Below are 22,570 nucleotides of genomic sequence, written 5' to 3'. Positions count from 1 at the left end.
GGGGACGTCCACGCAGCTCTCCACGTCGGATTCCGGGGCTCTCTGTCCTGCCTGAAGGCCCAGCTGGCCTGCGGGTCCTTAGAATGGCAGGAACATCCTCAAACTGAGATTGCGAGTCCGGGGGTTGTCTGCACTTTTGTGCTGGGCACCCCAGGGAGGCCCAGGGTCTGGCTGGACAACGCGGTCTGCTCGGGTGCTTTGGAGGAGCAACCGATGCCCTTTGGACTTTGGTAGCAGCGTCTCAGGTGTCTCTGAGCCCTGCGCCATGTCGGGGAGGAGGCGGGAGGGGCCGCGACCTGCAGTCGTGTTCCCGGGGTGGCACGGCATGTGGCTTCTTCCACAGGCTGCTTGGCCTGGGCTCCCTGCACCTGGGCCTTTGGGGGACTGGCCCTGTGCTTGCCAACGCTTCCTGCAGGGACCCGGAGCTGGGAGGTGGCATCTCCCAGCCCTGGGCCGGGCAGAGCCCCAGCGGGCCATGCCCACAACCTCTCTCAGCACGGGTCCCCCAGAAGGCTCCTTTGGGACCAGGATTCTCCTGCGGGTGACTTCTTAAAGTCTGGCCCCTGGATGGAGGGGCACCGGGAGCAGAGGAGCCGGAAGCGGAAGGGGGTGCCCATGCGAGGGGACATTTTCAGGCCAAGTACCAGCTTCAGCCTGATCCTCCTGGGAACCCCGGGGTGTACGTCACACCTCCTGGTTGTCCCGCTCTGAGACAAGGAGCCGCCGGGCTTCGCATTCCCACAGCAGCCAGTCGTGGGCTGAGGACACCTGGGGCCTTGGGAACTCCCTGGCTTCTCTTTGGATTACCATTTGGAGCTGCTTGGGAATCGCGCCGCCACACACACCCGAGTGCAGGTGTCTTCTGCACAGACTGCGGGCCTCGAGCTTCTGAATGCCACTGGCTCGCCACCCACCCACGGGTGAACCTGGTCAGGGTGCTTTCTCTAAGGAGCCGACTCTGATCCGGGCGGGCTACCGGTGTCTCTGTTTGCTCGTTTCTTTCTTCCATTTCGGGAAAGTCTGCCTTACTGGGTGTGGAAATCTCCTATGCCTTTCCTCGCCTATTCTGTCAGCTTTAAAATTCTCTTTCAGTTGCCACCCTCACAGATGGATTAGGAAACTCTTTCCGGTGCACTCATTAGTGAAATGACCTCAAGGAAGCTCGAATCCAATATCTAATCGCCGGCTTTTAGCAAGTCCACACCTGAGGGTGGTTGGGGTCCAATCCAGCCCCGGGCCAGGCCCAGGCCCCTTGGACTGGGCCACAGGAGGACACGGAGCAGGGTCCCGGCCCCCACGGGAGCGGTGCCGGCAGTTCTCCAAGGGCTTGGGGGTTTTCCAGAGGTAGGAGATGGAGGGGACTGATTTCTTCAGCGCCCCCCAAACCACCCCGCCCCACCCCAGCCATGGGACACATCCCGAGAGACGCCCCTACACTCGCTCCCCTCCCCCATGCGCTGTGCCCCAGCCCTGGCCCTGGGGAATAGGCGGCAGCCCACCCACAGGGCGGGGGCGCAGCTGACAGGGGTTGTGCGGGAGGGCGGCCCCTGGCTGGGGTCAAAGGGTGAGCGCGCGTGCGCAGTCAGCGGCGGCGCGCTGGGGGTGGGGGCGGGTAGGTGAAGGAGGCGAGGTGAGGAGAGGAGGGGGGCTGGAAGGTCTCCACCTTGGCGGGTCCAGCCGTGGAGGCGCATCGTGTCTGTGTGTCTGTGTGTGTGTGTGTGTGTGTGTGTGTGTGTGTAGACAGCCCCCCACCCCACCCCGCCCCGTCCCTCACCTCAGTCCTCCGGAGTCCGCCCGACCGGGCCGGCCAACTGCACAGGCCCGGCGCGGGTCAGCGCTATCGCGGGGAAGCGCAGTGAGGCTGGCCTCTTGAGCGGGGCAGGGGCGCCCTCCGCGGTCTAGGGCCACACCACCCCGAACGCGCCCCATCTCGTCTGATCTCCGAAGCTAAGCAGCGTCGGGCCTGGTTAGTACTTGGATGGGAGACCGCCTGGGAATCCCGGGTGCCCTAGGCTTTTTTTTTTTTTTTTTTTTTTTTTTTGCCTGTTGCTCTGTCCCCTTGCCGGGAGCGCGGCGGGGCGGCGGTCCGGCGGATCACCCCCACCCTCAGCGCCCGCCGCGGTGCCTGCCGCCCCAGCCCGCACCGTGGGGCCTCCTCTTGTCCCAAGCCGGGACACCGCCGCCACGGGGCAGCATGCGTGCCATCTGGACTGTCCGGTCTCAGTCCAAAGGTCTGGTCTGTGGGAAACGACACGCTGGAGGAAACCTGGAGAGTCTGAGAGGGGAGGGAGTTCCGGAAGGATTCCAGGATGTCACTTTGAGCGAGTATGTGACCAGAACTCGTCCCGTTGCTTTTGGGGTTCTATGGGCTACACGTAGGAATCTCTGGTGGTGGCACTGGAGGTTGGGGGATCCGGAGTCACACCCAGACCTGCTCGACAGGCCTCCTTTTACTTTTCTTTTTGGATTCATGTTCTTAGAAAGTGTCTCTTATCTCTATTATTGCATTTCCTTTTCTCTCTCCTTTCTAGCAGATGATGGGAGTACAAGTATTGAGGTGACATGTGTTGCCCGTGCCCCCCTCCCCCCTGTCTCCTTATTTATTTCTCATTCTCTCCCAGCGTATTGTGGGGGTACCAATGTTCAGGTCGGGTGCATTGCTCTTTCCCCGCCTCCCCCCTCGGGTCAGAGCTTCAAGTGCGCCCATCCCCCAGTCGGTGCGCACCCACCCCCTCCCTAATGGATGTGTATGCCCACCCCGTCCCCACGCCCGCCCGACACCCACCCGATGAAGGTGATTCCTGGCTGTCCACTTAGGTGTCCATCCGTTCCTACCAATTTGCCGGTGAGCGCGCGCACGTGGTGCTCGTGTGTCCGTTCTTGGGACACCTGGCCTACTGGAACGGGTTCCAGCTCTGGCCAGGAGAACACGAGAGGCGCCCCCTCACCGCTGCTCCTCACAGCCGAATGGCACTCCGTGGTGTCCACGCGCCACATGTTACTAATGCACTCCTGGATGGATGGGCACTCGGGTCGCTTCCACATCTTTGCGATTGTGAATTGTGCCCTAACTGTCACCCTACCCCTTACCCAGCCCGTCTCCTCTGCCCCTGCCTGACGCGCTCCTCCCCCGCCAGGCCCGTCACTGTCCTCGGCCCCTGCCCCTGCCTGACCGGCCCCTTCCCGCCCCGGCCCGTCACCGTCACCGTCACCGTCACCGTCCTCTGCCCCTGCCTGACAGGCTCCTCTCCGCCCGGCCCACCACCTGGGCCACTGCCTGACTCGCTCCTCCCCGGCCAGGCCCGTCACTGTCCTGGGCCCCCGCCTGACCGGCTCCTTCCCGCCCGGCCTGTCACCGTCCTCGGCCCCTGCCTGACACGCTCCTCCCCGCCCGTCACCGTCCTCGGCCCCTGCCTGACCGGCTCCTCCGTCGCCTGGGCCTTCCAGGGGCTTGGTGTGGACGCTGCTTCCAGGAAGCCCTCCAGGAACCCGGCAGCAGGGCGGCCGCAGCAGTCTGGCGCAGGCATCGCTAAGTCGCCTGCCGGGGACGGGGACGTGCCCCGCTGTGCCGCGGGGGCCCAGCCTGGTGTCTTCCCTGAGGCCCTGGGGCTGCCGCTCCCCGCAAGGGGAGAGCCTCGGAGGTGGGGACCGCCTCCTGATGGGGACGTCCACGCAGCTCTCCACGTCGGATTCCGGGGCTCTCTGTCCTGCCTGAAGGCCCAGCTGGCCTGCGGGTCCTTAGAATGGCAGGAACATCCTCAAACTGAGATTGCGAGTCCGGGGGTTGTCTGCACTTTTGTGCTGGGCACCCCAGGGAGGCCCAGGGGCTGGCTGGACAACGCGGTCTGCTCGGGTGCTTTGGAGGAGCAACCGATGCCCTTGGGACTTTGGTAGCAGCGTCTCAGGTGTCTCTGAGCCCTGCGCCATGTCGGGGAGGAGGCGGGAGGGGCCGCGACCTGCAGTCGTGTTCCCGGGGTGGCACGGCATGTGGCTTCTTCCACAGGCTGCTTGGCCTGGGCTCCCTGCACCTGGGCCTTTGGGGGACTGGCCCTGTGCTTGCCAACGCTTCCTGCAGGGACCCGGAGCTGGGAGGTGGCATCTCCCAGCCCTGGGCCGGGCAGAGCCCCAGCGGGCCATGCCCACAACCTCTCTCAGCACGGGTCCCCCAGAAGGCTCCTTTGGGACCAGGATTCTCCTGCGGGTGACTTCTTAAAGTCTGGCCCCTGGATGGAGGGGCACCGGGAGCAGAGGAGCCGGAAGCGGAAGGGGGTGCCCATGCGAGGGGACATTTTCAGGCCAAGTACCAGCTTCAGCCTGATCCTCCTGGGAACCCCGGGGTGTACGTCACACCTCCTGGTTGTCCCGCTCTGAGACAAGGAGCCGCCGGGCTTCGCATTCCCACAGCAGCCAGTCGTGGGCTGAGGACACCTGGGGCCTTGGGAACTCCCTGGCTTCTCTTTGGATTACCATTTGGAGCTGCTTGGGAATCGCGCCGCCACACACACCCGAGTGCAGGTGTCTTCTGCACAGACTGCGGGCCTCGCGCTTCTGAATGCCACTGGCTCGCCACCCACCCACGGGTGAACCTGGTCAGGGTGCTTTCTCTAAGGAGCCGACTCTGATCCGGGCGGGCTACCGGTGTCTCTGTTTGCTCGTTTCTTTCTTCCATTTCGGGAAAGTCTGCCTTACTGGGTGTGGAAATCTCCTATGCCTTTCCTCGCCTATTCTGTCAGCTTTAAAATTCTCTTTCAGTTGCCACCCTCACAGATGGATTAGGAAACTCTTTCCGGTGCACTCATTAGTGAAATGACCTCAAGGAAGCTCGAATCCAATATCTAATCGCCGGCTTTTAGCAAGTCCACACCCGAGGGTGGTTGGGGTCCAATCCAGCCCCGGGCCAGGCCCAGGCCCCTTGGACTGGGCCACAGGAGGACACGGAGCAGGGTCCCGGCCCCCACGGGAGCGGTGCCGGCAGTTCTCCAAGGGCTTGGGGGTTTTCCAGAGGTAGGAGATGGAGGGGACTGATTTCTTCAGCGCCCCCCAAACCACCCCGCCCCACCCCAGCCATGGGACACATCCCGAGAGACGCCCCTACACTCGCTCCCCTCCCCCATGCGCTGTGCCCCAGCCCTGGCCCTGGGGAATAGGCGGCAGCCCACCCACAGGGCGGGGGCGCAGCTGACAGGGGTTGTGCGGGAGGGCGGCCCCTGGCTGGGGTCAAAGGGTGAGCGCGCGTGCGCAGTCAGCGGCGGCGCGCTGGGGGTGGGGGCGGGTAGGTGAAGGAGGCGAGGTGAGGAGAGGAGGGGGGCTGGAAGGTCTCCACCTTGGCGGGTCCAGCCGTGGAGGCGCATCGTGTCTGTGTGTCTGTGTGTGTGTGTGTGTGTGTGTGTGTGTGTGTGTGTGTGTGTGTGTGTAGACAGCCCCCCACCCCACCCCACCCCGCCCCGTCCCTCACCTCAGTCCTCCGGAGTCCGCCCGACCGGGCCGGCCAACTGCACAGGCCCGGCGCGGGTCAGCGCTATCGCGGGGAAGCGCAGTGAGGCTGGCCTCTTGAGCGGGGCAGGGGCGCCCTCCGCGGTCTAGGGCCACACCACCCCGAACGCGCCCCGTCTCGTCTGATCTCCGAAGCTAAGCAGCGTCGGGCCTGGTTAGTACTTGGATGGGAGACCGCCTGGGAATCCCGGGTGCCCTAGGCTTTTTTTTTTTTTTTTTTTTTTTTTTTTTGCCTGTTGCTCTGTCCCCTTGCCGGGAGCGCGGCGGGGCGGCCGTCCGGCGGATCACCCCCACCCTCAGCGCCCGCCGCGGTGCCTGCCGCCCCAGCCCGCACCGTGGGGCCTCCTCTTGTCCCAAGCCGGGACACCGCCGCCACGGGGCAGCATGCGTGCCATCTGGACTGTCCGGTCTCAGTCCAAAGGTCTGGTCTGTGGGAAACGACACGCTGGAGGAAACCTGGAGAGTCTGAGAGGGGAGGGAGTTCCGGAAGGATTCCAGGATGTCACTTTGAGCGAGTATGTGACCAGAACTCGTCCCGTTGCTTTTGGGGTTCTATGGGCTACACGTAGGAATCTCTGGTGGTGGCACTGGAGGTTGGGGGATCCGGAGTCACACCCAGACCTGCTCGACAGGCCTCCTTTTACTTTTCTTTTCGGATTCATGTTCTTAGAAAGTGTCTCTTATCTCTATTATTGCATTTCCTTTTCTCTCTCCTTTCTAGCAGATGATGGGAGTACAAGTATTGAGGTGACATGTGTTGCCCGTGCCCCCCTCCCCCCTGTCTCCTTATTTATTTCTCATTCTCTCCCAGCGTATTGTGGGGGTACCAATGTTCAGGTCGGGTGCATTGCTCTTTCCCCGCCTCCCCCCTCGGGTCAGAGCTTCAAGTGCGCCCATCCCCCAGTCGGTGCGCACCCACCCCCTCCCTAATGGATGTGTATGCCCACCCCCTCCCCACGCCCGCCCGACACCCACCCGATGAAGGTGATTCCTGGCTGTCCACTTAGGTGTCCATCCGTTCCTACCAATTTGCCGGTGAGCGCGCGCACGTGGTGCTCGTGTGTCCGTTCTTGGGACACCTGGCCTACTGGAACGGGTTCCAGCTCTGGCCAGGAGAACACGAGAGGCGCCCCCTCACCGCTGCTCCTCACAGCCGAATGGCACTCCGTGGTGTCCACGCGCCACATGTTACTAATGCACTCCTGGATGGATGGGCACTCGGGTCGCTTCCACATCTTTGCGATTGTGAATTGTGCCCTAACTGTCACCCTACCCCTTACCCAGCCCGTCTCCTCTGCCCCTGCCTGACGCGCTCCTCCCCCGCCAGGCCCGTCACTGTCCTCGGCCCCTGCCCCTGCCTGACCGGCCCCTTCCCGCCCCGGCCCGTCACCGTCACCGTCACCGTCCTCTGCCCCTGCCTGACAGGCTCCTCTCCGCCCGGCCCACCACCTGGGCCACTGCCTGACTCGCTCCTCCCCGGCCAGGCCCGTCACTGTCCTGGGCCCCCGCCTGACCGGCTCCTTCCCGCCCGGCCTGTCACCGTCCTCGGCCCCTGCCTGACACGCTCCTCCCCGCCCGTCACCGTCCTCGGCCCCTGCCTGACCGGCTCCTCCGTCGCCTGGGCCTTCCAGGGGCTTGGTGTGGACGCTGCTTCCAGGAAGCCCTCCAGGAACCCGGCAGCAGGGCGGCCGCAGCAGTCTGGCGCAGGCATCGCTAAGTCGCCTGCCGGGGACAGGGACGTGCCCCGCTGTGCCGCGGGGGCCCAGCCTGGTGTCTTCCCTGAGGCCCTGGGGCTGCCGCTCCCCGCAAGGGGAGAGCCTCGGAGGTGGGGACCGCCTCCTGATGGGGACGTCCACGCAGCTCTCCACGTCGGATTCCGGGGCTCTCTGTCCTGCCTGAAGGCCCAGCTGGCCTGCGGGTCCTTAGAATGGCAGGAACATCCTCAAACTGAGATTGCGAGTCCGGGGGTTGTCTGCACTTTTGTGCTGGGCACCCCAGGGAGGCCCAGGGTCTGGCTGGACAACGCGGTCTGCTCGGGTGCTTTGGAGGAGCAACCGATGCCCTTTGGACTTTGGTAGCAGCGTCTCAGGTGTCTCTGAGCCCTGCGCCATGTCGGGGAGGAGGCGGGAGGGGCCGCGACCTGCAGTCGTGTTCCCGGGGTGGCACGGCATGTGGCTTCTTCCACAGGCTGCTTGGCCTGGGCTCCCTGCACCTGGGCCTTTGGGGGACTGGCCCTGTGCTTGCCAACGCTTCCTGCAGGGACCCGGAGCTGGGAGGTGGCATCTCCCAGCCCTGGGCCGGGCAGAGCCCCAGCGGGCCATGCCCACAACCTCTCTCAGCACGGGTCCCCCAGAAGGCTCCTTTGGGACCAGGATTCTCCTGCGGGTGACTTCTTAAAGTCTGGCCCCTGGATGGAGGGGCACCGGGAGCAGAGGAGCCGGAAGCGGAAGGGGGTGCCCATGCGAGGGGACATTTTCAGGCCAAGTACCAGCTTCAGCCTGATCCTCCTGGGAACCCCGGGGTGTACGTCACACCTCCTGGTTGTCCCGCTCTGAGACAAGGAGCCGCCGGGCTTCGCATTCCCACAGCAGCCAGTCGTGGGCTGAGGACACCTGGGGCCTTGGGAACTCCCTGGCTTCTCTTTGGATTACCATTTGGAGCTGCTTGGGAATCGCGCCGCCACACACACCCGAGTGCAGGTGTCTTCTGCACAGACTGCGGGCCTCGCGCTTCTGAATGCCACTGGCTCGCCACCCACCCACGGGTGAACCTGGTCAGGGTGCTTTCTCTAAGGAGCCGACTCTGATCCGGGCGGGCTACCGGTGTCTCTGTTTGCTCGTTTCTTTCTTCCATTTCGGGAAAGTCTGCCTTACTGGGTGTGGAAATCTCCTATGCCTTTCCTCGCCTATTCTGTCAGCTTTAAAATTCTCTTTCAGTTGCCACCCTCACAGATGGATTAGGAAACTCTTTCCGGTGCACTCATTAGTGAAATGACCTCAAGGAAGCTCGAATCCAATATCTAATCGCCGGCTTTTAGCAAGTCCACACCCGAGGGTGGTTGGGGTCCAATCCAGCCCCAGGCCAGGCCCAGGCCCCTTGGACTGGGCCACAGGAGGACACGGAGCAGGGTCCCGGCCCCCACGGGAGCGGTGCCGGCAGTTCTCCAAGGGCTTGGGGGTTTTCCAGAGGTAGGAGATGGAGGGGACTGATTTCTTCAGCGCCCCCCAAACCACCCCGCCCCACCCCAGCCATGGGACACATCCCGAGAGACGCCCCTACACTCGCTCCCCTCCCCCATGCGCTGTGCCCCAGCCCTGGCCCTGGGGAATAGGCGGCAGCCCGCCCACCCACAGGGCGGGGGCGCAGCTGACAGGGGTTGTGCGGGAGGGCGGCCCCTGGCTGGGGCCAAAGGGTGAGCGCGCGTGCGCAGTCAGCGGCGGCGCGCTGGGGGTGGGGGCGGGTAGGTGAAGGAGGCGAGGTGAGGAGAGGAGGGGGGCTGGAAGGTCTCCACCTTGGCGGGTCCAGCCGTGGAGGCGCATCGTGTCTGTGTGTGTGTGTGTTTGTGTGTGTGTGTGTGTGTGTGTGTGTGTGTGTGTGTGTGTAGACAGCCCCCCACCCCACCCCACCCCGCCCCGTCCCTCACCTCAGTCCTCCGGAGTCCGCCCGACCGGGTCGGCCAACTGCACAGGCCCGGCGCGGGTCAGCGCTATCGCGGGGAAGCGCAGTGAGGCTGGCCTCTTGAGCGGGGCAGGGGCGCCCTCCGCGGTCTAGGGCCACACCACCCCGAACGCGCCCCGTCTCGTCTGATCTCCGAAGCTAAGCAGCGTCGGGCCTGGTTAGTACTTGGATGGGAGACCGCCTGGGAATCCCGGGTGCCTTAGGCTTTTTTTTTTTTTTTTTTTTTTGCCTGTTGCTCTGTCCCCTTGCCGGGAGCGCGGCGGGGCGGCGGTCCGGCGGATCACCCCCACCCTCAGCGCCCGCCGCGGTGCCTGCCGCCCCAGCCCGCACCGTGGGGCCTCCTCTTGTCCCAAGCCGGGACACCGCCGCCGCGGGGCAGCATGCGTGCCATCTGGACTGTCCGGTCTCAGTCCAAAGGTCTGGTCTGTGGGAAACGACACGCTGGAGGAAACCTGGAGAGTCTGAGAGGGGAGGGAGTTCCGGAAGGATTCCAGGATGTCACTTTGAGCGAGTATGTGACCAGAACTCGTCCCGTTGCTTTTGGGGTTCTATGGGCTACACGTAGGAATCTCTGGTGGTGGCACTGGAGGTTGGGGGATCCGGAGTCACACCCAGACCTGCTCGACAGGCCTCCTTTTACTTTTCTTTTCGGATTCATGTTCTTAGAAAGTGTCTCTTATCTCTATTATTGCATTTTCTTTTCTCTCTCCTTTCTAGCAGATGATGGGAGTACAAGTATTGAGGTGACATGTGTTGCCCGTGCCCCCCTCCCCCCTGTCTCCTTATTTATTTCTCATTCTCTCCCAGCGTATTGTGGGGGTACCAATGTTCAGGTCGGGTGCATTGCTCTTTCCCCGCCTCCCCCCTCGGGTCAGAGCTTCAAGTGCGCCCATCCCCCAGTCGGTGCGCACCCACCCCCTCCCTAATGGATGTGTATGCCCACCCCCTCCCCACGCCCGCCCGACACCCACCCGATGAAGGTGATTCCTCGCTGTCCACTTAGGTGTCCATCCGTTCCTACCAATTTGCCGGTGAGCGCGCGCACGTGGTGCTCGTGTGTCCGTTCTTGGGACACCTGGCCTACTGGAACGGGTTCCAGCTCTGGCCAGGAGAACACGAGAGGCGCCCCCTCACCGCTGCTCCTCACAGCCGAATGGCACTCCGTGGTGTCCACGCGCCACATGTTACTAATGCACTCCTGGATGGATGGGCACTCGGGTCGCTTCCACATCTTTGCGATTGTGAATTGTGCCCTAACTGTCACCCTACCCCTTACCCAGCCCGTCTCCTCTGCCCCTGCCTGACGCGCTCCTCCCCCGCCAGGCCCGTCACTGTCCTCGGCCCCTGCCCCTGCCTGACCGGCCCCTTCCCGCCCCGGCCCGTCACCGTCACCGTCACCGTCACCGTCCTCTGCCCCTGCCTGACAGGCTCCTCTCCGCCCGGCCCACCACCTGGGCCACTGCCTGACTCGCTCCTCCCCGGCCAGGCCCGTCACTGTCCTGGGCCCCCGCCTGACCGGCTCCTTCCCGCCCGGCCTGTCACCGTCCTCGGCCCCTGCCTGACACGCTCCTCCCCGCCCGTCACCGTCCTCGGCCCCTGCCTGACCGGCTCCTCCGTCGCCTGGGCCTTCCAGGGGCTTGGTGTGGACGCTGCTTCCAGGAAGCCCTCCAGGAACCCGGCAGCAGGGCGGCCGCAGCAGTCTGGCGCAGGCATCGCTAAGTCGCCTGCCTGCCGGGGACGGGGACGTGCCCCGCTGTGCCGCGGGGGCCCAGCCTGGTGTCTTCCCTGAGGCCCTGGGGCTGCCGCTCCCCGCAAGGGGAGAGCCTCGGAGGTGGGGACCGCCTCCTGATGGGGACGTCCACGCAGCTCTCCACGTCGGATTCCGGGGCTCTCTGTCCTGCCTGAAGGCCCAGCTGGCCTGCGGGTCCTTAGAATGGCAGGAACATCCTCAAACTGATATTGCGAGTCCGGGGGTTGTCTGCACTTTTGTGCTGGGCACCCCAGGGAGGCCCAGGGGCTGGCTGGACAACGCGGTCTGCTCGGGTGCTTTGGAGGAGCAACCGATGCCCTTGGGACTTTGGTAGCAGCGTCTCAGGTGTCTCTGAGCCCTGCGCCATGTCGGGGAGGAGGCGGGAGGGGCCGCGACCTGCAGTCGTGTTCCCGGGGTGGCACGGCATGTGGCTTCTTCCACAGGCTGCTTGGCCTGGGCTCCCTGCACCTGGGCCTTTGGGGGACTGGCCCTGTGCTTGCCAACGCTTCCTGCAGGGACCCGGAGCTGGGAGGTGGCATCTCCCAGCCCTGGGCCGGGCAGAGCCCCAGCGGGCCATGCCCACAACCTCTCTCAGCACGGGTCCCCCAGAAGGCTCCTTTGGGACCAGGATTCTCCTGCGGGTGACTTCTTAAAGTCTGGCCCCTGGATGGAGGGGCACCGGGAGCAGAGGAGCCGGAAGCGGAAGGGGGTGCCCATGCGAGGGGACATTTTCAGGCCAAGTACCAGCTTCAGCCTGATCCTCCTGGGAACCCCGGGGTGTACGTCGTCACACCTCCTGGTTGTCCCGCTCTGAGACAAGGAGCCGGGCTTCGCATTCCCACAGCAGCCAGTCGTGGGCTGAGGACACCTGGGGCCTTGGGAACTCCCTGGCTTCTCTTTGGATTACCATTTGGAGCTGCTTGGGAATCGTGCCGCCACACACACCCGAGTGCAGGTGTCTTCTGCACAGACTGCGGGCCTCGCGCTTCTGAATGCCACTGGCTCGCCACCCACCCACGGGTGAACCTGGTCAGGGTGCTTTCTCTAAGGAGCCGACTCTGATCCGGGCGGGCTACCGGTGTCTCTGTTTGCTCGTTTCTTTCTTCCATTTCGGGAAAGTCTGCCTTACTGGGTGTGGAAATCTCCTATGCCTTTCCTCGCCTATTCTGTCAGCTTTAAAATTCTCTTTCAGTTGCCACCCTCACAGATGGATTAGGAAACTCTTTCCGGTGCACTCATTAGTGAAATGACCTCAAGGAAGCTCGAATCCAATATCTAATCGCCGGCTTTTAGCAAGTCCACACCCGAGGGTGGTTGGGGTCCAATCCAGCCCCGGGCCAGGCCCAGGCCCCTTGGACTGGGCCACAGGAGGACACGGAGCAGGGTCCCGGCCCCCACGGGAGCGGTGCCGGCAGTTCTCCAAGGGCTTGGGGGTTTTCCAGAGGTAGGAGATGGAGGGGACTGATTTCTTCAGCGCCCCCCAAACCACCCCGCCCCACCCCAGCCATGGGACACATCCCGAGAGACGCCCCTACACTCGCTCCCCTCCCCCATGCGCTGTGCCCCAGCCCTGGCCCTGGGGAATAGGCGGCAGCCCGCCCACCCACAGGGCGGGGGCGCAGCTGACAGGGGTTGTGCGGGAGGGCGGCCCCTGGCTGGGGTCAAAGGGTGAGCGCGCGTGCGCAGTCAGCGGCGGCGCGCTGGGGGTGGGGGCGGGTAGGTGAAGGAGGCGAGGTGAGGAGAGGAGGGGGGCTGGAAGGTCTCCACCTTGGCGGGTCCAGCCGTGGAGGCGCATCGTGTCTGTGTGTGTGTGTGTGTGTGTGTGTGTGTGTGTGTGTGTGTGTGTAGACAGCCCCCCACCCCACCCCACCCCGCCCCGTCCCTCACCTCAGTCCTCCAGAGTCCGCCCGACCGGGTCGGCCAACTGCACAGGCCCGGCGCGGGTCAGCGCTATCGCGGGGAAGCGCAGTGAGGCTGGCCTCTTGAGCGGGGCAGGGGCGCCCTCCGCGGTCTAGGGCCACACCACCCCGAACGCGCCCCGTCTCGTCTGATCTCCGAAGCTAAGCAGCGTCGGGCCTGGTTAGTACTTGGATGGGAGACCGCCTGGGAATCCCGGGTGCCCTAGGCTTTTTTTTTTTTTTTTTTTTTTTTTTTTTTTTGCCTGTTGCTCTGTCCCCTTGCCCGGAGCGCGGCGGGGCGGCGGTCCGGCGGATCACCCCCACCCTCAGCGCCCGCCGCGGTGCCTGCCGCCCCAGCCCGCACCGTGGGGCCTCCTCTTGTCCCAAGCCGGGACACCGCCGCCGCGGGGCAGCATGCGTGCCATCTGGACTGTCCGGTCTCAGTCCAAAGGTCTGGTCTGTGGGAAACGACACGCTGGAGGAAACCTGGAGAGTCTGAGAGGGGAGGGAGTTCCGGAAGGATTCCAGGATGTCACTTTGAGCGAGTATGTGACCAGAACTCGTCCCGTTGCTTTTGGGGTTCTATGGGCTACACGTAGGAATCTCTGGTGGTGGCACTGGAGGTTGGGGGATCCGGAGTCACACCCAGACCTGCTCGACAGGCCTCCTTTTACTTTTCTTTTCGGATTCATGTTCTTAGAAAGTGTCTCTTATCTCTATTATTGCATTTTCTTTTCTCTCTCCTTTCTAGCAGATGATGGGAGTACAAGTATTGAGGTGACATGTGTTGCCCGTGCCCCCCTCCCCCCTGTCTCCTTATTTATTTCTCATTCTCTCCCAGCGTATTGTGGGGGTACCAATGTTCAGGTCGGGTGCATTGCTCTTTCCCCGCCTCCCCCCTCGGGTCAGAGCTTCAAGTGCGCCCATCCCCCAGTCGGTGCGCACCCACCCCCTCCCTAATGGATGTGTATGCCCACCCCCTCCCCACGCCCGCCCGACACCCACCCGATGAAGGTGATTCCTCGCTGTCCACTTAGGTGTCCATCCGTTCCTACCAATTTGCCGGTGAGCGCGCGCACGTGGTGCTCGTGTGTCCGTTCTTGGGACACCTGGCCTACTGGAACGGGTTCCAGCTCTGGCCAGGAGAACACGAGAGGCGCCCCCTCACCGCTGCTCCTCACAGCCGAATGGCACTCCGTGGTGTCCACGCGCCACATGTTACTAATGCACTCCTGGATGGATGGGCACTCGGGTCGCTTCCACATCTTTGCGATTGTGAATTGTGCCCTAACTGTCACCCTACCCCTTACCCAGCCCGTCTCCTCTGCCCCTGCCTGACGCGCTCCTCCCCCGCCAGGCCCGTCACTGTCCTCGGCCCCTGCCCCTGCCTGACCGGCCCCTTCCCGCCCCGGCCCGTCACCGTCACCGTCACCGTCACCGTCCTCTGCCCCTGCCTGACAGGCTCCTCTCCGCCCGGCCCACCACCTGGGCCACTGCCTGACTCGCTCCTCCCCGGCCAGGCCCGTCACTGTCCTGGGCCCCCGCCTGACCGGCTCCTTCCCGCCCGGCCTGTCACCGTCCTCGGCCCCTGCCTGACACGCTCCTCCCCGCCCGTCACCGTCCTCGGCCCCTGCCTGACCGGCTCCTCCGTCGCCTGGGCCTTCCAGGGGCTTGGTGTGGACGCTGCTTCCAGGAAGCCCTCCAGGAACCCGGCAGCAGGGCGGCCGCAGCAGTCTGGCGCAGGCATCGCTAAGTCGCCTGCCTGCCGGGGACGGGGACGTGCCCCGCTGTGCCGCGGGGGCCCAGCCTGGTGTCTTCCCTGAGGCCCTGGGGCTGCCGCTCCCCGCAAGGGGAGAGCCTCGGAGGTGGGGACCGCCTCCTGATGGGGACGTCCACGCAGCTCTCCACGTCGGATTCCGGGGCTCTCTGTCCTGCCTGAAGGCCCAGCTGGCCTGCGGGTCCTTAGAATGGCAGGAACATCCTCAAACTGAGATTGCGAGTCCGGGGGTTGTCTGCACTTTTGTGCTGGGCACCCCAGGGAGGCCCAGGGTCTGGCTGGACAACGCGGTCTGCTCGGGTGCTTTGGAGGAGCAACCGATGCCCTTTGGACTTTGGTAGCAGCGTCTCAGGTGTCTCTGAGCCCTGCGCCATGTCGGGGAGGAGGCGGGAGGGGCCGCGACCTGCAGTCGTGTTCCCGGGGTGGCACGGCATGTGGCTTCTTCCACAGGCTGCTTGGCCTGGGCTCCCTGCACCTGGGCCTTTGGGGGACTGGCCCTGTGCTTGCCAACGCTTCCTGCAGGGACCCGGAGCTGGGAGGTGGCATCTCCCAGCCCTGGGCCGGGCAGAGCCCCAGCGGGCCATGCCCACAACCTCTCTCAGCACGGGTCCCCCAGAAGGCTCCTTTGGGACCAGGATTCTCCTGCGGGTGACTTCTTAAAGTCTGGCCCCTGGATGGAGGGGCACCGGGAGCAGAGGAGCCGGAAGCGGAAGGGGGTGCCCATGCGAGGGGACATTTTCAGGCCAAGTACCAGCTTCAGCCTGATCCTCCTGGGAACCCCGGGGTGTACGTCACACCTCCTGGTTGTCCCGCTCTGAGACAAGGAGCCGCCGGGCTTCGCATTCCCACAGCAGCCAGTCGTGGGCTGAGGACACCTGGGGCCTTGGGAACTCCCTGGCTTCTCTTTGGATTACCATTTGGAGCTGCTTGGGAATCGCGCCGCCACACACACCCGAGTGCAGGTGTCTTCTGCACAGACTGCGGGCCTCGCGCTTCTGAATGCCACTGGCTCGCCACCCACCCACGGGTGAACCTGGTCAGGGTGCTTTCTCTAAGGAGCCGACTCTGATCCGGGCGGGCTACCGGTGTCTCTGTTTGCTCGTTTCTTTCTTCCATTTCGGGAAAGTCTGCCTTACTGGGTGTGGAAATCTCCTATGCCTTTCCTCGCCTATTCTGTCAGCTTTAAAATTCTCTTTCAGTTGCCACCCTCACAGATGGATTAGGAAACTCTTTCCGGTGCACTCATTAGTGAAATGACCTCAAGGAAGCTCGAATCCAATATCTAATCGCCGGCTTTTAGCAAGTCCACACCCGAGGGTGGTTGGGGTCCAATCCAGCCCCGGGCCAGGCCCAGGCCCCTTGGACTGGGCCACAGGAGGACACGGAGCAGGGTCCCGGCCCCCACGGGAGCGGTGCCGGCAGTTCTCCAAGGGCTTGGGGGTTTTCCAGAGGTAGGAGATGGAGGGGACTGATTTCTTCAGCGCCCCCCAAACCACCCCGCCCCACCCCAGCCATGGGACACATCCCGAGAGACGCCCCTACACTCGCTCCCCTCCCCCATGCGCTGTGCCCCAGCCCTGGCCCTGGGGAATAGGCGGCAGCCCGCCCACCCACAGGGCGGGGGCGCAGCTGACAGGGGTTGTGCGGGAGGGCGGCCCCTGGCTGGGGCCAAAGGGTGAGCGCGCGTGCGCAGTCAGCGGCGGCGCGCTGGGGGTGGGGGCGGGTAGGTGAAGGAGGCGAGGTGAGGAGAGGAGGGGGGCTGGAAGGTCTCCACCTTGGCGGGTCCAGCCGTGGAGGCGCATCGTGTCTGTGTGTGTGTGTGTTTGTGTGTGTGTGTGTGTGTGTGTGTGTGTGTGTGTGTGTGTGTAGACAGCCCCCCACCCCACCCCACCCCGCCCCGTCCCTCACCTCAGTCCTCCGGAGTCCGCCCGACCGGGTCGGCCAACTGCACAGGCCCGGCGCGGGTCAGCGCTATCGCGGGGAAGCGCAGTGAGGCTGGCCTCTTGAGCGGGGCAGGGGCGCCCTCCGCGGTCTAGGGCCACACCACCCCGAACGCGCCCCGTCTCGTCTGATCTCCGAAGCTAAGCAGCGTCGGGCCTGGTTAGTACTTGGATGGGAGACCGCCTGGGAATCCCGGGTGCCTTAGGCTTTTTTTTTTTTTTTTTTTTTTGCCTGTTGCTCTGTCCCCTTGCCGGGAGCGCGGCGGGGCGGCGGTCCGGCGGATCACCCCCACCCTCAGCGCCCGCCGCGGTGCCTGCCGCCCCAGCCGGCACCGTGGGGCCTCCTCTTGTCCCAAGCCGGGACACCGCCGCCGCGGGGCAGCATGCGTGCCATCTGGACTGTCCGGTCTCAGTCCAAAGGTCTGGTCTGTGGGAAACGACACGCTGGAGGAAACCTGGAGAGTCTGAGAGGGGAGGGAGTTCCGGAAGGATTCCAGGATGTCACTTTGAGCGAGTATGTGACCAGAACTCGTCCCGTTGCTTTTGGGGTTCTATGGGCTACACGTAGGAATCTCTGGTGGTGGCACTGGAGGTTGGGGGATCCGGAGTCACACCCAGACCTGCTCGACAGGCCTCCTTTTACTTTTCTTTTCGGATTCATGTTCTTAGAAAGTGTCTCTTATCTCTATTATTGCATTTTCTTTTCTCTCTCCTTTCTAGCAGATGATGGGAGTACAAGTATTGAGGTGACATGTGTTGCCCGTGCCCCCCTCCCCCCTGTCTCCTTATTTATTTCTCATTCTCTCCCAGCGTATTGTGGGGGTACCAATGTTCAGGTCGGGTGCATTGCTCTTTCCCCGCCTCCCCCCTCGGGTCAGAGCTTCAAGTGCGCCCATCCCCCAGTCGGTGCGCACCCACCCCCTCCCTAATGGATGTGTATGCCCACCCCCTCCCCACGCCCGCCCGACACCCACCCGATGAAGGTGATTCCTCGCTGTCCACTTAGGTGTCCATCCGTTCCTACCAATTTGCCGGTGAGCGCGCGCACGTGGTGCTCGTGTGTCCGTTCTTGGGACACCTGGCCTACTGGAACGGGTTCCAGCTCTGGCCAGGAGAACACGAGAGGCGCCCCCTCACCGCTGCTCCTCACAGCCGAATGGCACTCCGTGGTGTCCACGCGCCACATGTTACTAATGCACTCCTGGATGGATGGGCACTCGGGTCGCTTCCACATCTTTGCGATTGTGAATTGTGCCCTAACTGTCACCCTACCCCTTACCCAGCCCGTCTCCTCTGCCCCTGCCTGACGCGCTCCTCCCCCGCCAGGCCCGTCACTGTCCTCGGCCCCTGCCCCTGCCTGACCGGCCCCTTCCCGCCCCGGCCCGTCACCGTCACCGTCACCGTCACCGTCCTCTGCCCCTGCCTGACAGGCTCCTCTCCGCCCGGCCCACCACCTGGGCCACTGCCTGACTCGCTCCTCCCCGGCCAGGCCTGTCACTGTCCTGGGCCCCCGCCTGACCGGCTCCTTCCCGCCCGGCCTGTCACCGTCCTCGGCCCCTGCCTGACACGCTCCTCCCCGCCCGTCACCGTCCTCGGCCCCTGCCTGACCGGCTCCTCCGTCGCCTGGGCCTTCCAGGGGCTTGGTGTGGACGCTGCTTCCAGGAAGCCCTCCAGGAACCCGGCAGCAGGGCGGCCGCAGCAGTCTGGCGCAGGCATCGCTAAGTCGCCTGCCTGCCGGGGACGGGGACGTGCCCCGCTGTGCCGCGGGGGCCCAGCCTGGTGTCTTCCCTGAGGCCCTGGGGCTGCCGCTCCCCGCAAGGGGAGAGCCTCGGAGGTGGGGACCGCCTCCTGATGGGGACGTCCACGCAGCTCTCCACGTCGGATTCCGGGGCTCTCTGTCCTGCCTGAAGGCCCAGCTGGCCTGCGGGTCCTTAGAATGGCAGGAACATCCTCAAACTGATATTGCGAGTCCGGGGGTTGTCTGCACTTTTGTGCTGGGCACCCCAGGGAGGCCCAGGGGCTGGCTGGACAACGCGGTCTGCTCGGGTGCTTTGGAGGAGCAACCGATGCCCTTGGGACTTTGGTAGCAGCGTCTCAGGTGTCTCTGAGCCCTGCGCCATGTCGGGGAGGAGGCGGGAGGGGCCGCGACCTGCAGTCGTGTTCCCGGGGTGGCACGGCATGTGGCTTCTTCCACAGGCTGCTTGGCCTGGGCTCCCTGCACCTGGGCCTTTGGGGGACTGGCCCTGTGCTTGCCAACGCTTCCTGCAGGGACCCGGAGCTGGGAGGTGGCATCTCCCAGCCCTGGGCCGGGCAGAGCCCCAGCGGGCCATGCCCACAACCTCTCTCAGCACGGGTCCCCCAGAAGGCTCCTTTGGGACCAGGATTCTCCTGCGGGTGACTTCTTAAAGTCTGGCCCCTGGATGGAGGGGCACCGGGAGCAGAGGAGCCGGAAGCGGAAGGGGGTGCCCATGCGAGGGGACATTTTCAGGCCAAGTACCAGCTTCAGCCTGATCCTCCTGGGAACCCCGGGGTGTACGTCGTCACACCTCCTGGTTGTCCCGCTCTGAGACAAGGAGCCGGGCTTCGCATTCCCACAGCAGCCAGTCGTGGGCTGAGGACACCTGGGGCCTTGGGAACTCCCTGGCTTCTCTTTGGATTACCATTTGGAGCTGCTTGGGAATCGTGCCGCCACACACACCCGAGTGCAGGTGTCTTCTGCACAGACTGCGGGCCTCGCGCTTCTGAATGCCACTGGCTCGCCACCCACCCACGGGTGAACCTGGTCAGGGTGCTTTCTCTAAGGAGCCGACTCTGATCCGGGCGGGCTACCGGTGTCTCTGTTTGCTCGTTTCTTTCTTCCATTTCGGGAAAGTCTGCCTTACTGGGTGTGGAAATCTCCTATGCCTTTCCTCGCCTATTCTGTCAGCTTTAAAATTCTCTTTCAGTTGCCACCCTCACAGATGGATTAGGAAACTCTTTCCGGTGCACTCATTAGTGAAATGACCTCAAGGAAGCTCGAATCCAATATCTAATCGCCGGCTTTTAGCAAGTCCACACCCGAGGGTGGTTGGGGTCCAATCCAGCCCCGGGCCAGGCCCAGGCCCCTTGGACTGGGCCACAGGAGGACACGGAGCAGGGTCCCGGCCCCCACGGGAGCGGTGCCGGCAGTTCTCCAAGGGCTTGGGGGTTTTCCAGAGGTAGGAGATGGAGGGGACTGATTTCTTCAGCGCCCCCCAAACCACCCCGCCCCACCCCAGCCATGGGACACATCCCGAGAGACGCCCCTACACTCGCTCCCCTCCCCCATGCGCTGTGCCCCAGCCCTGGCCCTGGGGAATAGGCGGCAGCCCGCCCACCCACAGGGCGGGGGCGCAGCTGACAGGGGTTGTGCGGGAGGGCGGCCCCTGGCTGGGGTCAAAGGGTGAGCGCGCGTGCGCAGTCAGCGGCGGCGCGCTGGGGGTGGGGGCGGGTAGGTGAAGGAGGCGAGGTGAGGAGAGGAGGGGGGCTGGAAGGTCTCCACCTTGGCGGGTCCAGCCGTGGAGGCGCATCGTGTCTGTGTGTGTGTGTGTGTGTGTGTGTGTGTGTGTGTGTGTGTGTGTGTGTAGACAGCCCCCCACCCCACCCCACCCCGCCCCGTCCCTCACCTCAGTCCTCCGGAGTCCGCCCGACCGGGTCGGCCAACTGCACAGGCCCGGCGCGGGTCAGCGCTATCGCGGGGAAGCGCAGTGAGGCTGGCCTCTTGAGCGGGGCAGGGGCGCCCTCCGCGGTCTAGGGCCACACCACCCCGAACGCGCCCCGTCTCGTCTGATCTCCGAAGCTAAGCAGCGTCGGGCCTGGTTAGTACTTGGATGGGAGACCGCCTGGGAATCCCGGGTGCCCTAGGCTTTTTTTTTTTTTTTTTTTTTTTTTTTTTTTTTGCCTGTTGCTCTGTCCCCTTGCCCGGAGCGCGGCGGGGCGGCGGTCCGGCGGATCACCCCCACCCTCAGCGCCCGCCGCGGTGCCTGCCGCCCCAGCCCGCACCGTGGGGCCTCCTCTTGTCCCAAGCCGGGACACCGCCGCCGCGGGGCAGCATGCGTGCCATCTGGACTGTCCGGTCTCAGTCCAAAGGTCTGGTCTGTGGGAAACGACACGCTGGAGGAAACCTGGAGAGTCTGAGAGGGGAGGGAGTTCCGGAAGGATTCCAGGATGTCACTTTGAGCGAGTATGTGACCAGAACTCGTCCCGTTGCTTTTGGGGTTCTATGGGCTACACGTAGGAATCTCTGGTGGTGGCACTGGAGGTTGGGGGATCCGGAGTCACACCCAGACCTGCTCGACAGGCCTCCTTTTACTTTTCTTTTCGGATTCATGTTCTTAGAAAGTGTCTCTTATCTCTATTATTGCATTTTCTTTTCTCTCTCCTTTCTAGCAGATGATGGGAGTACAAGTATTGAGGTGACATGTGTTGCCCGTGCCCCCCTCCCCCCTGTCTCCTTATTTATTTCTCATTCTCTCCCAGCGTATTGTGGGGGTACCAATGTTCAGGTCGGGTGCATTGCTCTTTCCCCGCCTCCCCCCTCGGGTCAGAGCTTCAAGTGCGCCCATCCCCCAGTCGGTGCGCACCCACCCCCTCCCTAATGGATGTGTATGCCCACCCCCTCCCCACGCCCGCCCGACACCCACCCGATGAAGGTGATTCCTCGCTGTCCACTTAGGTGTCCATCCGTTCCTACCAATTTGCCGGTGAGCGCGCGCACGTGGTGCTCGTGTGTCCGTTCTTGGGACACCTGGCCTACTGGAACGGGTTCCAGCTCTGGCCAGGAGAACACGAGAGGCGCCCCCTCACCGCTGCTCCTCACAGCCGAATGGCACTCCGTGGTGTCCACGCGCCACATGTTACTAATGCACTCCTGGATGGATGGGCACTCGGGTCGCTTCCACATCTTTGCGATTGTGAATTGTGCCCTAACTGTCACCCTACCCCTTACCCAGCCCGTCTCCTCTGCCCCTGCCTGACGCGCTCCTCCCCCGCCAGGCCCGTCACTGTCCTCGGCCCCTGCCCCTGCCTGACCGGCCCCTTCCCGCCCCGGCCCGTCACCGTCACCGTCACCGTCACCGTCCTCTGCCCCTGCCTGACAGGCTCCTCTCCGCCCGGCCCACCACCTGGGCCACTGCCTGACTCGCTCCTCCCCGGCCAGGCCCGTCACTGTCCTGGGCCCCCGCCTGACCGGCTCCTTCCCGCCCGGCCTGTCACCGTCCTCGGCCCCTGCCTGACACGCTCCTCCCCGCCCGTCACCGTCCTCGGCCCCTGCCTGACCGGCTCCTCCGTCGCCTGGGCCTTCCAGGGGCTTGGTGTGGACGCTGCTTCCAGGAAGCCCTCCAGGAACCCGGCAGCAGGGCGGCCGCAGCAGTCTGGCGCAGGCATCGCTAAGTCGCCTGCCTGCCGGGGACGGGGACGTGCCCCGCTGTGCCGCGGGGGCCCAGCCTGGTGTCTTCCCTGAGGCCCTGGGGCTGCCGCTCCCCGCAAGGGGAGAGCCTCGGAGGTGGGGACCGCCTCCTGATGGGGACGTCCACGCAGCTCTCCACGTCGGATTCCGGGGCTCTCTGTCCTGCCTGAAGGCCCAGCTGGCCTGCGGGTCCTTAGAATGGCAGGAACATCCTCAAACTGATATTGCGAGTCCGGGGGTTGTCTGCACTTTTGTGCTGGGCACCCCAGGGAGGCCCAGGGGCTGGCTGGACAACGCGGTCTGCTCGGGTGCTTTGGAGGAGCAACCGATGCCCTTGGGACTTTGGTAGCAGCGTCTCAGGTGTCTCTGAGCCCTGCGCCATGTCGGGGAGGAGGCGGGAGGGGCCGCGACCTGCAGTCGTGTTCCCGGGGTGGCACGGCATGTGGCTTCTTCCACAGGCTGCTTGGCCTGGGCTCCCTGCACCTGGGCCTTTGGGGGACTGGCCCTGTGCTTGCCAACGCTTCCTGCAGGGACCCGGAGCTGGGAGGTGGCATCTCCCAGCCCTGGGCCGGGCAGAGCCCCAGCGGGCCATGCCCACAACCTCTCTCA

The 22,570-nt window shown here is 64.4% G+C and overlaps 6 pseudogenes; all 6 read left to right on the top strand.

Moving 5' to 3' along the window:
• Nucleotides 1-1,896: 1,896 nt before the first annotated feature.
• On the top strand, nucleotides 1,897-2,015 carry LOC142866534 (uncharacterized; annotated as a pseudogene).
• Nucleotides 2,016-5,577: 3,562 nt separating this feature from the next.
• LOC142866577 (uncharacterized) lies at nucleotides 5,578-5,696 on the top strand (annotated as a pseudogene).
• Nucleotides 5,697-9,258: 3,562 nt separating this feature from the next.
• Nucleotides 9,259-9,377, top strand: LOC142866593 (uncharacterized; annotated as a pseudogene).
• Nucleotides 9,378-12,930: 3,553 nt separating this feature from the next.
• Nucleotides 12,931-13,049, top strand: LOC142866576 (uncharacterized; annotated as a pseudogene).
• A 3,577-nt stretch (nucleotides 13,050-16,626) lies between these two features.
• On the top strand, nucleotides 16,627-16,745 carry LOC142866592 (uncharacterized; annotated as a pseudogene).
• Nucleotides 16,746-20,302: 3,557 nt separating this feature from the next.
• On the top strand, nucleotides 20,303-20,421 carry LOC142866575 (uncharacterized; annotated as a pseudogene).
• The last annotated feature ends 2,149 nt before the right edge of the window (nucleotides 20,422-22,570 follow it).

Source organism: Microcebus murinus, unplaced genomic scaffold (genome assembly GCF_040939455.1).
Source record: "Microcebus murinus isolate Inina unplaced genomic scaffold, M.murinus_Inina_mat1.0 scaf006_hap2_Mmur4.0, whole genome shotgun sequence".
NCBI classification, from domain to species: domain Eukaryota; kingdom Metazoa; phylum Chordata; class Mammalia; order Primates; family Cheirogaleidae; genus Microcebus; species Microcebus murinus.
The sequence above is the reverse complement of the archived record's forward strand: the minus strand, read 5'-3'. Positions and strand labels throughout refer to the sequence as shown.